Below are 17,621 nucleotides of genomic sequence, written 5' to 3'. Positions count from 1 at the left end.
CTCATTCTATGAAACCAACATTACCTTAATCCCAAAACCGGACAGAGATCCTACAGAGAAAGAAAACTGCAGACCTATCTCTCTGATGAACATTGATGCTAAGATACTCAACAAAATCCTAGCCAATAGAATTCAAAAAATCATCCGACAGATCATTCATCCGGATCAAGTAGGATTCATCCCTGGAATGCAGGGGTGGTTCAACATAAGGAAATCCATAAATGTGATACACCACATCCAAAAACTGAAAAACAAGAATCACATGATAGTATCAATAGACGCAGAAAAAGCTTTTGACAAAATCCAACACCACTTCCTGCTAAAAACCCTAACCAAGGTAGGCATAGATGGAAAAATCCACAACATAATTAAAGCCATATATGAAAAACCCAATGCCAGCATCATACTGAATGGAGAAAAACTGGAACCCTTCCCACTGAGATCTGGAACAAGACAGGGATGTCCACTTTCTCCACTGCTATTCAACATAGTCCTAGAGGTACTCGCTGAGGCCATAAGACAAGAAAAAGAAATCAGAGGAATCCAAATGGGAAACGAAGAAGTCAAACTCTCACTATATGCAGATGATATGATTCTTTATGTAGAAGAGCCAAGAGGCTCAACACAGAGACTCCTAGAACTTATACGAGAGTTTGGTAGAGTGGCAGGGTACAAAATTAATGAACAAAAATCAACACCCATAGTGTATGCAAACAGCCCCAAGTTGGAAAAAGATCTAACCAGCAAAATACCATTCAAAATAACAGAGAAAAGTATGAAGTATCTGGGAATTAACCTAACCAAAAATGTAGGAGACCTATTTGAGGAAAACTACAAACCACTTAAAAAAGAAATTGAACAAGACCTCAAAAGATGGAGTAACATTCCATGCTCCTGGATAGGTAAAATCAATATCATTAAAATGTCTGTATTGCCAAAGGCAATATATACATTCAACGCAGTTCCAATCAAATTGCCCAAAACATTCTTCATCGAACTGGAAACAATGATCCAAAGGTTCATCTGGAAACACAAAAAACCACGAATAGCCAGAACCATCCTGAAGAACAGGAAGTTAGCAGGGGGAATCACAGTTCCAGACCTCTGGACATACTATAGGGCAGTGGTTATCAAAACAGCCTGGTACTGGCACAAAGATAGAGAGGAAGATCAATGGAGCAGAATAGAAACACCAGAAGGGAACCCACACAGATACAGCCAAATAATCTTTGACAAAAAGACAAACGATAATCCTGGCAAATGGGAAGGTCTGTTCAATAAATGCTGTTGGGACAACTGGTTGATAGCCTGCAGAAACAAAAAGATAGACCCACATTTCTCACCATACACCAAGATCAAATCTAAATGGATAAAAGATCTAAACCTACATCCAGAAACCTTTAAACTTTTGGAAGAAAATGTTGGAAATACTCTGCAAGATCTAGGGGTAGGTCCCTACTTCCTAAAATGGACTCCAAAAGCAATAGAAATCAAGACCAGAATAAACAAATGGGACCTCATCAAACTGAGAAGCTTCTGTACAGCAAAGGAAACAATCAATAAAGTAAAAAAGCAGCCCACAGAATGGGAGAAGATCTTTGCGCACTACGTAGGTGATAGAGAGCTAATCTCCAGAATATACAAAGAACTACAAAACAGCCAAAACACCAAAACAGACAAGCCACTCAAGAAATGGGCACAGGAAATGGGCAGACACTTCACAAAGAAACAAACCCAAATGGCAAATAAACATGAAAAAATGCTCAAGTTCCCTGGCAATAAGGGAAATCCAAATTAAAACATCAATGAGGTACCACCTAACGCCAGTAAGACTGGCCCACATGAATAAAAGCACCAACAACACTTGTTGGCGAGGTTGCGGTGGGGAAAAGGGAACCCTACTCCACTGCTGGTGGGGCTGCAGGCTGGTACAGCCTCTATAGAAATCAGTATGGAGAACATTCAAACAACTCAAAATCAACATACTGTATGATCCAGCAATAGCACTCCTAGGAATATATCCAGAACACTTGTTGTATGAGAAACCAACATGCACTCCTATGTTCATAGCAGCACAATCAGTAATTGCAAAAACATGAAAACAGCCAAAATGCCCATCAGCAGAGGATTGGATAAGAAAGCTATGGTTCATCTACTCCATGAAATACTACTCAGCTATTAAAAAAAATAAAATGCAGTTCTTTGTGGCCAAATGGGCCAAACTGGAAACCATAATGCTAAGAGAAATAAGCCAATCCCAGAAGGTTAAATACCACATGTTTGCCTTAATTTAAGATGATATGATGTTATGTATAACATGTTATGTATGTTATATGTTGTGTATAAACTAAAATTGAAATGTCAATGAGGTGGTCACAGAAGGTGGTTAAGAACTCGCATTTACTTTTAACATATTGGTTACTCATTACTATGTCAATTAATTCCATAATGATGTAAATTTTTGCTGATGGTATGTTGGAGCTTTTAATTGATCGGGATGATACTCTGCTGGCTCTATCTTCAGACCAGAGAGGTATACCTAAGAAGCCGTTGAACTTGACTGGACAATAAGATGCTGGACTCTATGTTTGGTATATGCTTGCAATGGGGGAATCTCAACTGAACTTGAACTGTGGTTATGCAACAAGGTGGAGGAATCCACCATGGTGGGAGGATTTGGGGAGGGGTTGGGAGAACCCAAGTACCTATGAAACTGTGTCACATAATACAATGTAATTAATGAATTAAAAATAATAAATAAATAAAAAGAAAATATAAAACATATATATATATATTATTTATTTTTATTTGTAAGTCAGATATACACAAAAGAGAAGAGACAGAGAGGAAGATCTTCCCTCTGCTGATTCATCCCCCAAGTGGCCATAATGGCTGGAGTCTCATCAATCCGAAGCCAGGAGCCTCTTCCAGGTTTCCCACGTGGGTACAGGGTCCCAAGGCTTTGGGCTGTCCTGGACTGCTTTCCCAGGCCACAGGCAGGGAGTTGGATGGCAAGTGAGGTTGCCAGGATTAGAACTGGTGCCCATTTGGGATCCTGGCACGTGCAAGGCAAAGACTTTTGCAGCTAGGCTACCATGCTGGGTCCCTATTTTATTTTAATGAATTGATTTATGTCTCCTCCCAAATTGTACACCTTCTGCTTCATATACATCCTTCCTGGAGGCAACTTGTTCTCTGTGTTATTAAAATTTAGATTGGTGAAACCATGGGAATGGTTTTCTGAGGAGTGCCCATCATCTATCAAGTTTGGCTGTTTTTTTTTTTTAACATCTTTTATCTTTTAGAATCTTCTTATCAACGTTGTGCCAGGGTTCTCTTTCAATGGTTTGCATTTTCCTTGCCAACAGCAAGGTGGAGGTGAAGGTTCGGCAGCAAGGCCAGCTCAGTTGAAGGATTTCTCATTTGCAGTCTCAGGGAAGGACTTCTGTTGGTCCTGGAGCCAGGCGGATGTGGTGCTTCCTGCAAGGGTGGCTTTTTGGCTGCATTTCCCATGCAACCCACCCACTTCTGACTTTGCACCAGGATTGATCAACGGAGTCTCCTGTCATCCTTCAGTCCACATTTTCCTCTTTTTAACACAAGGATCCAGCCTTTGTCCTTCAGATGGGGATTTTGCCAAAACACATTTGTTGGTGCACGTTGGCATTTATTCATTTCACAAACAGCAGCAGGACTCTGCTGGGAGATGAATGGATAGTTGGGAGTCCACATGGTGATTCTGTCCTCGATTTTGCTGAAAATAGCATCCGTGGAATTTTTCTCATTTTCCCCTTTCGCTGCATGACTTCCACATAGTGAACAGGGGAAATAAAAAAGAACTTCTCAAGTTAGGTGGATGGATTTATTTTGGAAGTCTTAATTATTAATTTTTAAAGATGATTTTTAATTACTAAAAATCTTAAAAACATAATCTCTGTAACTCAGTGCAACGGTTGTTAGTAGTACTTCTAAATTTGGGTGTAAGAAATCTATCTGACAATAAAGATAATTTTTGTGATTACCTTTTCCATATTTACAATATTCGATTATTTTCTTTTATGTTGTTTAGCTAAAACATTCTGGTAAGTGTTCAACATTATTGGTGATCATTTCCTTTGCTTTTATTCTTCACTAGAAAAACAGTGCCTGGGAGATTTCACCATCCATGCATTGTTAGCTTCAGGTCTGGACTATTTTGAAGCCAGGGTTGATGTATACCTGGCCTGTATCAGCTCTTTCCCATCCCACACCCACGACAGTCACTTATCCATTCTGGCACCTCTATTCCTATTGATCCGGATAGAGTTTTTATATTTTAACATATACATATATATATATGTATATTTGAAACACAGAGTTATGGAAAGAGATGGAGAGGGAGACGGATGGGTCTTCCATCTGTTGATTCACTCCCCATAGGGCCACAATGACTAGAGCTGGGCTAGGCCAAACCCAGCAACCAGGAACTTTTTCTGGGTCTTCCACTTGAGTGCAGGGTCCCAAGCACTTGGGCCATCCTCCGCTGTTTTCCTAGGCATGTTAATAGGGAGTTAAATTGCAAATGGAGCAACCGTTTCTCAGATAGGTACCCATCTGCAATGCCAACACTTCATGCACCAGCTATACTGGCTAGGCACAATGGCAGCCACTGATAGGATTTTATATGTGAGACAAAAATCTGTTAACCATTTTTGTCTAAGTAATAATGTGTTGCATTGCAATTGAATTATTAGGCTAGTCTCCTAAGACCAGATTCAAACTTCCAGAAAAATAACAGAAGTAAAATAATTATAGCTAATCCATGCATAGTTTTCTTCTTCATCATAGAGGTAGCACCCAAAACATTAGGTAAGATCAGGCATGGCAATTATTTTTATAAAAGGAGAGGCATTGAGGCCCACAGGAAAGCAAGTGATCTTGAGTTGTGGCAACACAGATGCCTTGCTTTATCTCCAACAAATCCTGGGACTCTGTGCCCAGAGGTTTCTAAAAGCCCTCCCACCTCTGCCTCAGTTCCTGTGTCCTGCTTGGCACTTGCCTCTGAAAATCCTGCACGTCCAACCTCTCTCTTGCCTGCACACACACATGCTTTGTTTCCTAGCAACTTCAGTTGCCAAGCATGACACCACCAGCTGATCTATCATCATTCTTGACAATACCTGAGCATGTCAAATGAGAAATTGACCTCAAAGGGAAAAATGCACTTGCTATTTTTTCTCAAATAACAGTGTATGTAGACTTAAGGGTAGGAATGAATATTTGATTGATTTATTTTGGGAAGCATGCACTGCTACTGTAATATGGATGTGGGAGCAACTTGTGAGACCATCTGATCTCTAACCCCTCAATTTCCATCAAAGATGACTATTTTAGGTTGGCACGGAAGTTCAGGGACCAATTCTGATGTCTTATTAAAGGTAATAACATGTTTTTAGTTTTAGTTAAATGATCTCTTTGAGAAAATAATTTTTGATCTCCGACTTAAAAGAAATTTCAAATTCATTACCACGTGCTATAGTTTAAACATGGTTTATTTCCCTTAACTCATGCAGTTTGGTGTGCAATGTGTTATATAAGTTAAGAGCGCTAAAACAGTATTGAAATATGCTGCCTCAACGTAAAAAAATTAGGAAGTGATTCTTTGAAGTTGGTTCATTAAGGTGCGGCTCCCATGAGTGAATCCTAGTGTCTTTATTCAGAGAGAGAAAACACACAGAGAGATAACTCATGTCCTCCTGCTGTGATATAATGCCTCTTAAAGGGGCCCTTGTGGGAGCCTGTACCAGGCTGTCTGCACTTTGTAACTCCAGAACTATGAGCCAGAATAAACCTTGATAAAGTTGCTGTACCTGGTGTTGCAATACAGTAAGGAGAAGCTGAGTATCACAGCTTGGAGGAGTATACGAGAAAGCTAAGTATTTGGTGCATTTGACCATGGAATAGTACCATACAGTATTCAGGAGCAGTGTTGAAGTGCTTGGGAGGTCACTGAAGTCCAAATGATTCTAGCTGTAAGCCTCTCCGGTGAGAGTCAGTTCTATAATAACACAATCACCCTGCTACAGCCCAACAAGGAGAGTTCACTTATTAAGATGACTGATTGTGGTAGCAAGCATTGCAGTGCCCTCACACCTGCCACAAATGTTGAGTAACATGATAGGCCTGAGCTGCCTGTAGGGGGCACCTTTCCACCAAGCGTCAGCATTCAGAGACGTTACAAGGTACAGTATGTGAATAATTCATAGAAAAGACTTGCTATGAGACAATACTGAAATGCATACATGATGCTACAAGTCTGAGTTCTTGGGAAATTCAGATAACAGAACCAGTTTCTTCCGAAAGCACCTTTGCAATTGCGGTAAGTGATGACTTGGAGGCCCTCAAGGAATGGTTCCCAACAGGAAGGAGAAAGTGAAGAAGACCGCAGGGCCTGGCACCCAGCTTCATTTGGGGTGGGGAGTCTTCTCTCCTGGAGCTCGAGAGCCCAGGTTTATAGTTTGCTCCTTCTTCCTCTCCTTTTGTAGAGGTAACCTCCCTCTGACCCTGTACACAGCACACGGGCTCAGATCAGACACGGAGCTGCTCATTATCATGCCGTGAGCAAATTCCAGGGACCGAGTCAAGTGATTGAGGAAAATTACAGGTACGGAGACTCATTACTCAGTTTAATGACACTCCTGAGCAGAGAACGTTCTTTGAGGCATTCTCTTGTCTCTGGCAGTACGAGTCCCAAGCCAATTTCTAGATTATTTTTGTTGTATTATCCAGTTTGAACTCTCAAACCTCTAGATTCCTGGAGACTTGGGGGCCATTCGAACTTCATGGCTCTGGTGTGCCCTTTCAGCTTCATAATTCAGTGGTTAGTCACAGGTGTGAGTTATAATTGTGTGGTTGGCCATACTTGTGAAGGAAAATTCTTATTGCTGCCCTCTTTGAATCACAACGCCGAACAGCTAAATTTTGAAACTGGAGCTCAGGAGTAGGCTATTTAATCATGGTTCCTGGGGCTCTTGGGCTGCAATTTTCTCATGGAAAGACTGGCTTTCTTGTTTTGGGGAGTTACTCCCATGGCCAAGTACTAGAAGAGCACAGGGGACGGTGTGTGTAGCTTTACAGTCCATTCTGGGAGACTGTGATTCCATTAAACAGCCCTGTAGGTGGTGGAAATCTGATTAATAAAACACAACAGAGGCAGGGAAATTAATACAAAATCTTCCAAAAATTCATGGAAAATATGTATTATGAAAAAGTTATGCATGCATCTTAAAGGTTTTTCTAAAAGATGTATTTACTTACTTATTTGAAAGGCAGATGCACAGAGAGAAGGAAAGACAGAAAGATCTTCCATCTCTTGGTTTACAGCCCAGGTAGCTGCAATGGCCAGAGCTAAGCCAAACCAAAGCCAGGAGCCAGGAGCTTCTTCTGGGTCTCTCATGTGGGTGCAGGGTTCCAAGGCTTTTGGCCATCCTCAATCCTCTGCTTCTTTCCCAGGTCACAGGCAGGGAGCTGGATAGGAAACGGAACAGCTGGAGCATGAACCAGTGCCCATATGGGATCCTGGCACGTGCAAGGTGAGGATTTAGCCACTAGGCTTCCGCATCAAGCCCAGGTTTCAAAATTTCTTTTACACCAAAAAAACAAAACAAAACAAAAAATATTTTAATTCACATTTCTAGAACTTTTTGCAGTCCTCTCATGTCGTCAGTTATTACACATGAATGAAAATTTGAATCAGATTTTTTATTGGAATCCATAGCTTAAGGTTCCAAATATGTAGTGCCTTACATATGGAACATAATTTATACTAAACCACTGTGTGTCTGAATTTGAGGCTTATCTGAGTATACCCTCACAGGTGATGTTCTTGAGCAACCTGCTTTGTGGCTGACCTTGATCATGAACAACACCTGCCATGAAACCAAGACATGCACTCACTGCCACGGCAGGATTCCAGTTGCTCCAGGGATACCATGGTGTTCTTGAAGAAAACAAAAATGACATTTCACTTTATCCTCCTGCAGGCCTGACATTTTATTCTAAGACTTCTGTATGACAACATTTATAAATATAAACACCAAAAGGAAGAGTGGAAACTTCTGGCAGGTATCCATTTTTTGTGCTTTCCTTGAGCCAGCTAAAAAGGCATTTTCCAAAGTGAGCAAAGAGTGCACGAGGGCCTTGTTTTCATGAAAAGAGGAAGCTGGAGGCTTGGTGAGAAATTGCAGCGTAGGGACATGGGGGAGGGCTGAACACACGGCACCTGTTTCTGAGAATGGCTCAGGATCTGACTTGACCTCAGCTGCAGCGAAGCCCATGCAGGTGGGTTGTCTGTGCAGTCTCTGTGTGTTCAGATGGAAGAGCAGGATTCAAAATGTGGGAAGTGGTGACTTCTTGATGTATCAGGAGGGAGGGCAGAAAGACTGCTCAGATGGTCTTGTTGGTCAAGTTTGGTGCTAACAGAACTTTATGCAGGAGTGGAAGCGATCTGCATAGTCTGCTACAGCAGCTACAAGCCACATGTGGCGGCTGAATACCAGAAACGTTGTCAATACAACTTAAAAAAATGAACTTTTACTTTATATGATTTAATTAAAATTTAAATAGTGATATGTGGCTTCTATAACCAAACTTTTTTTTTTAAGGCCAAGGTCAGTTCATTCCAGGGTCACAATGTGTGGGTGTAATTTAGTTTGCAAATACAAGAACAAATAAGCCTAAATTAGTTGCCAACATTTAGTTACTAGGAGATTTTTGATGAAAACCTGAATTTCTGGCTTCTTTTGAAAAATAATAGGATCTCTTGAGGCAACACCAAACCTGCACTCTTTCCAGGTATCAGTTAACTTGAGTTTCTCAATGGTGTTTTTGTTTTCACTTCGTTTCTGCCCTGGCTGCTTTATCCATTTATTTTATCTGCCTGGCTTCAAAAGGTACTTGATTTTGAGCATTTTGGTTTAAAAAGAACTTTGAGATTCACCTCTATGAAAAAAAAATCAAACACTGAACTTTGAGGTAACTATGCAGCTGGCAGGTGGGTTTGCCTCCTGCAGACTCCTGCAGGATACATGGCCCTGTCAGAACAGCATGGCAGGCTGACTGCCTCATGTCTGAAGGGACAGCTTCGGACAACTCTCCTTGCCTGTTAGAAACTGAGTGTGTTTCCATGTGTAACCTGAAGCCAATAACGGTGCCTATCTCAGAGTATGGTGACGAGGCTCTAACAGCATGAGGCTTTTATGGATAATATGTAAGAGCCATCCATTCTCAGTAATAAAATTCACAAGTTGCTAATTTCATTATGATTTTGAAATTTGACAGGACTATCAGTTTAGGTTTATTTATGTGAAAGGCAGACAAAGTGGGAGAGAGACTTTTCCATTTACTGGTTTACTTCTCAGTAGCCACACTCATGGGAGTGCAGGGATAGGACTGTGTCAGGAGCCTAGAACTCTGCCCCGGTCTCTCACATGCAGGTGCAGGAGCTCAAACACTTACACAATCTTCTAGTGATTTCGCAGGGCCTTTAGCAGGAAGCTGGGTTGGAAATGGAATAGTGAGTTAACCTCATCTAAAACAGGGAGGAATGCAAAATTAGCTGCCTACCTCTTTTGTTGTGGCAAAACGCTGTTTCTTCTTGAGGTCAGTCAGCTTCCATGTACAAAGAAAGAAAAGGATCATTTTCCAAGTCAGACACATTGCTTGGGTCACGGCCATCAGCTACTATACTGTATTCGAGTGTAAGTGTTTATCCTGGAGAGATGATAAAGCTGTTCAAAGGGTGTATTTAGGTGTTTATGGGAATATAAGAGGATGACCAGGAGAAGACTGTTCTATTGGGCAATACAAAAACATAACTCAGACTGGAGAAGGCCAGATGATGGCAGTGAGGGTGCTAAGAGACCCCTGCCACCACCAGTAGTGGAGTGGTGGGGATGATGGTGGATGACATAGCTCACCCCAGGCACATGCCAGTTAAGGCCAAGTGGTGGTACAGTGCCACCATGAAGCTCTCCCCAGCTGTGTGAGGGTTTATTTGAAGCATATAAAATGGTTATTGGAGGATAGGGTGAGGAGTATGTTAGAGGGATCCTGGGGGTCTCCCAAGGCAAGGAACTGTACCAGCCAACAGCCGTGAGAGCTAGATTTCGTGGCCTGTGTGATGGGGTTTTAGAAAATCTCCCCAGTCGAGCCATGGCACCCACCAGTGGACATGGGCCTTGGGGGCAGGGCAGGCCAGGCCAAACTGCAGCACTCACTGGCATATAGAAGAGTTTGGTCTGGGGACCAGCCTGATGGGTATTCTGAGGGGCCTTCCTACCCAGGCCATTGCTTCTGCTGGGAGTAAGGCAGACAGGGGTAGGCCAGGCCATGGCACTTGCTGACTCATATGATAATTGGGTCTAGGGACTGGTCTGGTGGAAGCTCTTGGGGGATCTCTCTGGCTAGACCACTGAATTCACTGGCACGTATATGGGAACCAAGGCTGGGGATGGGTTGGGTCAGACCACTGTACCCCTCAGTGAGCATGAGAGATACTGGGGACTAACTGGCCAGGGTGGCCTTGCCAGAGTAGTAGGCTCCCCGAGTCTCATAGGTACCTTAGAGCAACAGGATCCCCAGTTTCTAGGAACATTCTGTAGACATGTGGTCTGGCCTTAGAGAAGAAGCTGCAGGACTGGGCCACCTCCATTGCTGACTCCCATGCAAGGTTGAAAACATATCTATACACCAAAGGAAAAAACAAAAACAGCCAGGTCCTGTAATCCAACAGAAGACCTGAAGTACCTCTTTATAGGGTGGTAAGGAAAGTAAGTTGAATAACACTTCAGGTCAAATTTCATAGTAAGCACTTAGGTCTGTGACTGCTATGAGGTAGGTATTGACAGCCAACAGGCCTTAGAATAATACAAAGAGAACAATGACAAGCCTGTATGAGGACAGATGGAATATGTCACCTTTGTACAACAAAGCCAGCAGCTTCTCAGAGCAGTCAGGATGATGTCGGGGACACAGCCATAGCCACTGAGAGTCTTTGGCCAGTTATGGAGAATTGCTAGATGAGGGTCAGGATTAGGATTGCTTGAAACTGCATCTCCCCTGCTCTATGTTCGTTTCACACACCTACCATCCAAACAACACTCCCAGGACATTCTGTAAACCGGAGTGATCTAACAACGGAGAACGGCTTGCTTCGCTCCCTCCTCTCCCCAACAGGCACAGAGTTGATAGCTGAGACCTTTTGCTCACCCATCTCCTCCCACCCCGACCCTGACCCTTCTTTATCCAGTTGGTGGTCCACACAGGTCTACAGCCCTCATTTTTGCAATGAAGATTAAAAAAACGAAATGTAAAAATCCTATAACTTTGAAAGCTGTTTTTTCTACCCTAAAAATTCTGCTGAGTCTACCTAGAATTTAACGTGAAACTTCACAGAGTCTAATGTCTTGATTCATGTGTATATCACACCGAAAAGTCTGTTCAAAAGTCAAGGAAAGGAATGTTACCCTAGGTGATTAGACAGTCTGTGAGTGGGCTGGTTAATGCCCCAGGGTGACACTGAAATCGCACGCCATGCTTTCTTGGCCTGATACTCAGGTTTTAGATCATATCTCTTAGTATACTCTATTATGTAAATGCGTTTGATATTAATTTGTCAGAGTTAAAGAATAAATCATTCAAATATGCTAAATCACACATATTTTATGAGGCAGTTTAAAGGTCTGATTTGAGCAGGTTATTTCTATTCTATATTCCTATATCTGTATATCTGTACTGAGAATAAATATAGTCCTATGATTCCTTTTGTTGTCTGACTTTTATCTTGTTGGGCTAGTTTGGCATTGTATCTGTGATTTTTTGAAAAACTATAGGTTATGATAAATTATTTTGGCAATTTAACAAAATATTAATGTGTAATTATAGCAAAGTTATGACTTGATATGCCTATGTACATTTTTAATACTTCTCTCTCAAATTTTAATTTAACCACATGTCTTTTTTCACTTATTAAAGTTGGTTGTTGCTTGTTTTATACAAATAAGGGTGCCATAGGTTGCTTAATTGTGATATGGAAAAGTGCTTTGATGGCATTGGATGGATGCTTGTGGTTATGGATTCCGAGCATCCATAACCAATTGGTTAATCAATTGGTCAGGAGAGTGCAAAAGCTTGTATATAGCTCCATATTATGTATTACCTATCTTAGAAAGTAAGTTTAAGCACACCTTGCCCTGTCAGAATTTATTTGGCATAGGTATGACAAATATTGTATTAGATACAAATCCTTCTAGATGAAGAAACATCTTTTGAAATGGATATTGCGGTACACTGGGTTTAGCAGCCTCTGGTGACACTTGAATCCCATTTGGAGGGCTGATTTAATTCTGGTTACTCTTTTTTCCAATCCAGTTTCCTGCTGGTAATGCACCTAGGAGAGCAGCTGGTCCAAGTATTTGGATCTCTGGCACCCACGAAGAAGCCTCAGATGGAGTTCCAGGCTCCTGGCTCCTGGCTCTGGCTTGGTACAGCTCGAGCTGTTGTGGGCATTTGATGAATGATCTAATAGATGGAAGATTCCTCTTTGTTTCTCTGTTCCTCTCGGAAACTCTTTCAAATAAGTAAATGAGTCTTTAAGAAATCTATTTACTAAAAATATGGGCTTTGCCTAACATGTCTTTTATTCCTAGATATCTTCAAGCCTTCTATGGAATCTTCAGATTGGTAACTAATTATACATTATTAAGTATAATTATTGTTTGTCCTTGATCTTCTGATATCATTTACTGAAAAACTCGTAAAACCAGTTGTGTGTCTTCAGCTTTTGTTGTCACTGATGTTGTTTTTGTTGAAAGTAGAGATAGCAACAAAGGATTAGAATGGTAGACCTGGCTACGGGATGTGTTGACAATCAGAAAGTTTGGGAGCCTTCTTTGAATCAGAAACTACAGATCCCTGCTCCCAGAATAATGGTCAAACTCCTCAGTTTTGCTAATACGCAAAGTAGCTAATGAAATTTAGTTGATCTTAGAGTCTGACATACTTTGTAAATGGATTCCTATCTGTGGGCGTCCCTGAGTCAGATCTGTCCTTGTACACATTTATCAGGCTCCTCTTTGAGTCTATATATGTCACACAGTTCCCCAGGTGTTCTCAAAGCTTGAGCTGTTTAGGGTCCCTCTTTCTCAATCCCGGCTTGATCTCTGACCTAACATATGGAGAGGATCAGCATCCCTGCTTTAGCAGAAGCCTTAGGAGAGCTTATAGTTTCCTCAAGTCAGGTTCTGTCCCAGTTTCTGACTGAGAAAGAAATTTCCTTGTGTTTTTCAACTGTAGCTCTTCATGATCCCAGTCTTGAAAAAATCCAAATATAATGGAGTCATTCTTCCTTGAGTCTCTCCCAGCCTCCCTGACCACATACCTTCAACACAAGGAAATGGATGTGGCTTAATTTTCAAATGCATTGCCGTGATATATTTACCCAATGCCTCAATGGTAGCAATTGAGTTGCCAGTTTTTCTGTGTAAAACACTGCTGTAAACAGATCCCCATGTTTGTACCTTTGCATTTATGTACAAGCAGAACTGCAGGGTAATTTTGTGAAATAATAATAGTTGTTGGGGCTGGTATTGTGGTGCAGTATATTAAGTTGCCATCTGCAATACTAGCATCCTGACTGCTCTATTTCCAATCCAATTTCCTACTAATGTGTCTGGGAAGGCAGCAAATAGTGCCCCAAGTCCTTGTGCTTCTGCCTCCCATATGGTGAACAAGGATGGAGTTTTTGGTTCCTGGCTTTAGCCTGGCCTAGACCCAGCTACTAGGATTATGTAAAGTGGGATTGGTAGATAGAAGATAGATTTTTCGCACTTCTCTCCATCTTTATGCCTTTCTCGATCAGTTAGATACATGAATAAGTATATTTTTAAGAAAAGATTCATTAATTTTAAAGTCAGAGTTAGAGAGATCGATTGATCTTCCATTATCTGGTTCAATTCCCAAATGTTCACAATGGCCAGCACTGGGCCGAGTTGAAGCCAGTATCTTCATCTGGGTCTCCAGTGTGAGTGGCATGGCCGCAAGCACTTGGGCCATTTTCTGCTGCTTTTCCAGGTGCACATGGACCTGGATAGTAAGTGGAACAGCCAGGGCACAAGCTGACACCTGTATAGGATGCTTATGTCTCAGAGATGGCTTAATCTATTATGCCACAATTATGATTTTAATAAAAAACCTTAATGAGCCATGGCTGGGCTGAAACATCCAACAACAACAACAACCAGAATGGGGTGAAAACCAGCCAAGAAAAGCCACTGTTCTTGCCAGGACAGAAGGTGAACTGAGAAGGGCTGGCTCATGGACCCCCTGTTATGCGCAAAATAAGCACAAGAAGTACGATAGGAAACAGCCCAGAATAGGCCATGGAAAGTTTCCCACTGGCATACATTTGGCACGGGTCAGGGGCGGACCAGGCTGAATCAGTTCATGTCATCCACTGGCAAACCCGAACACCAGAACAGAGTGTGGGTTGGGCCGGGTTTGGTCGCGACAAAAACCAGTGCACAATATGGAATACCAGGGTGAGATTGCCTGTACTGGATGTGACTGCAGTGCCCAACCAACATGTGTGAGAACCAGGAAGGGAGAGGGCAGAGCCAGCGAGGGGATTGAGGGGCTGGTCCCCTCGCCGGACAGCTACTTCCCCTGGATAGTGTGGGCGAGGATGGGGACAGACCAGACTGGGCAGGGCTGCAACACCTGAGCGCTGCATGTGGACTAGATCAGGGAAAAGCCAGGCTGGGCTGATTATTCCTGCCGATACAAGCATAAATGGGAGTGGGTGAAGGTTGTTTGGGCTTAGCCGCAGACAGCTGGCAGAAGCTGGCACTGGGGGCTAATTCTGTCAAGTCAAATCACAGAATCACCCAAAGAGTGCATAAACTGGGACTGAGAGAGACCCGGGAGGGAAGTGGTGGGTTCCCCCCTCTTGGGTCACTACTCCCGCGGGAGGGCATGAAAACTAGGACAGGGGCTGGGGTGGCTAGAAGGAGAGGCACTAAGCAACATCCGTGAGGGCTGGATAGTTGAGTTGGTTGGAGGGAACTAAGCTTCAATGCGCATTGACAGGTACAGGAGCCAAATGGGAAGCGGAACAGACTGGACTAGTCTTCTATACGTACTGGCAGGCCAGGGTGTGGCGCGGGCCTGGTGGGGGTTATTGTGGGTCGCCCTGACTGGGCTGTAGCCCCCACTGGTTGATGAAAGGGTCGAGTACGTGCTGGGCAGAACCAGGCTGGACTGCAACACCCAGTGCAAGTCGGGACTGAGAGCAGAACCAACCCAGCAATTGCAACCACCAGCTGATTGTGGCGATGGAGTGTGCCGGGCCCGGTGCTTACTAGAACATACAAGAATCTGATCTGGGAATACCTCAAAGTTTCTTTGGAGATCTCCCCAATCGAACTGCTGGACTTAGAACCCTAGCCAAGAAAAGACAGAGGGCAGAATAAATCAATCAACCACCTCAGCTATATGTTGGGCAGCGAAATACTGGGCAAATGAAGACTCTATGATGGACTGTGACAATCAGTGGATTCTTCAATGACCTCATGGAGCTGGGAGTGGTGAGACTGGTAGCGATCCATAACTGGAGAACTATTAAAACCACTTGAGCAAGTATCTCAGAGCATGCCCCACATCCGGGACTTTGGGCGGGTGGGAAACTGGGTGGGGCTCCTCCCTCAATATCCCCCTTTACCTCAGATACATGAAGGAAACAATATGGACATAAAAGTCTTACTCACTTCCCTATAGCCCCTGAACCTTTATACCGTAACTAACTATGTAAAGAATAAAAAAAAATTAAAAAAAAACCTTAAAAATAGTAGTTGTTATAAGGAAGAATATATATGTTTAAAATATTAATGAATACTGGTGAATTGCCCCCTTAGAGGTTTGTATTTACACCATCACTGATAATGCCTTGTTAAGTACTTTTTGGCTAATTCAATGGTAGAAGATGGCATTTATTTGACATATTAATTTATATCTAGATTTAATTTGTGGTAACAATAGAAGGTTAAACAACTTTTCATTTATTTAAAATTGATTTTGCCCTAAAACCACTCTTCCTCCATGTCTCTTATTACATATGCTTTTTTTATATATTAAGGAAATAAATTTTTTACGTCTCTTATACATATTTGAAATATTTATTTTCTGCTTGTCTGAGCCCTCCTCTGTTGCTTTCCTAGGTCATGAGCAGGGAGCTAGATCAGAAGTAGAGCAGCCCAGACTCAAACCGGTGCCCTTGTGGGATGCCAGCCTTGTAAGCAGAAGCTTAACCTGTGACATCATGGCACTAGGCCCCCCCCGCCGCTTATCACTGATTTTTAACTTAGGTTATGGAAAATGTCCAATGAAGAAAGTCTAAACTTCATATAGTAAATTTATCAATGAGTTTTCTTCTTTCAAAAAATTTTGTTTGAAAGAGGAAAAGAGAGAATCAGAGAGAAAGAGAGAGAGAGACTTTTGTCCACTGGTTTATTTCCTAAATGTCCTCAATGGCTGAGGCTGGTCCAGCCTGAAACCAGAAGCCTGGGACTCCATCAGGTCTTCCACATTTCGACAGAACTCCAGTATTTGAGTCATCTTCCACTGCATTTCCAGGAACATTAGCAGTGAGGTGAAGTGCAAGTGGAACAGTGAGGCTGGAACCAGTACTCCAATGCCGGTGTTACAGGTAGTGGTATAATCCATTCTGCTATAATGCCAGATTCCCGATCATTCCTTTTTGTGTCTTTGTTAGCAGAACTTTCTTCATTGTGAGATAATTCAAAGTGTCACCATTTTCTTCTCATATTGCTCAGTTTTTCTATTGATGTTTTTGTGTTTAAAACATTGAGCTTTCTGGACATTTTTAATGTAGAAAATTAGGTATGTCTATTTTCACCCTATTATTTGAGTTTTTCCTTCTTTGTTTAATACATGACTTGAAAAAAATGCTAATTTTATCTATGTTAAATTTCCATCCTTGCATGAGTTTAATTTTGAACTCTTTGTTCTATGGTTTTGTCCGTTGGAATAGGCTATGTTATGTTATGATGTAAACAATGCCTGAAACACCAGCTACTTAACACAGTGAGGTGAATTTCATACTCAGACAATGTTGATGTGCACAGGTAGGTGCAGATGGAAATGGGCTGGATCTTTGCTCCACTTGGTCATTCAGGGACCCAGGCTGAAGCAGGCAACACCATCTTGAGAGCTTGCCTGGAGGTTCTAGAAAGCTGGGGAACCCAGCTACTCAGACACGCTTGACTGAAGACCAGTTCTCCTCTAGGAGGAAAGTGACCCTCGTTAGCCACACACACAGCTTCAGGAGAGACGCACATGGAGCAGTGCAGGAGCAAGGGGACACTTGCCTAGCCAGCCAGATGAGTCAAATCAAGAGTGACAGATGTCATGGTCGGATCACTCCACATCCTGGACCCACCATTTTGTGACACCAAAGACATTATTTGCAGTCTAAAATATAGCCAGTTTATAAATGTCTCATGAGCACTCAAAGAAAAAATATATTCTTTTTCACAGGAATGGCGTTTAGCTATATCTGTATTATTTAA

At 42.3% G+C, this 17,621-nt stretch overlaps 1 protein-coding gene across 1 annotated transcript in view; it reads left to right on the top strand.

The window, feature by feature from the left end:
• The window catches only part of B4GALT6 (beta-1,4-galactosyltransferase 6), a 189,697-nt gene that overhangs the window by 98,214 nt on the left and 73,862 nt on the right, over nt 1–17,621 (top strand). The gene's annotated exons all lie outside the window — the stretch shown is intronic.

Source organism: Ochotona princeps, chromosome 18 (genome assembly GCF_030435755.1).
Source record: "Ochotona princeps isolate mOchPri1 chromosome 18, mOchPri1.hap1, whole genome shotgun sequence".
Taxonomy (NCBI): Eukaryota; Metazoa; Chordata; class Mammalia; order Lagomorpha; family Ochotonidae; genus Ochotona; species Ochotona princeps.
This window is presented reverse-complemented; position numbering and strand designations above follow the sequence as displayed.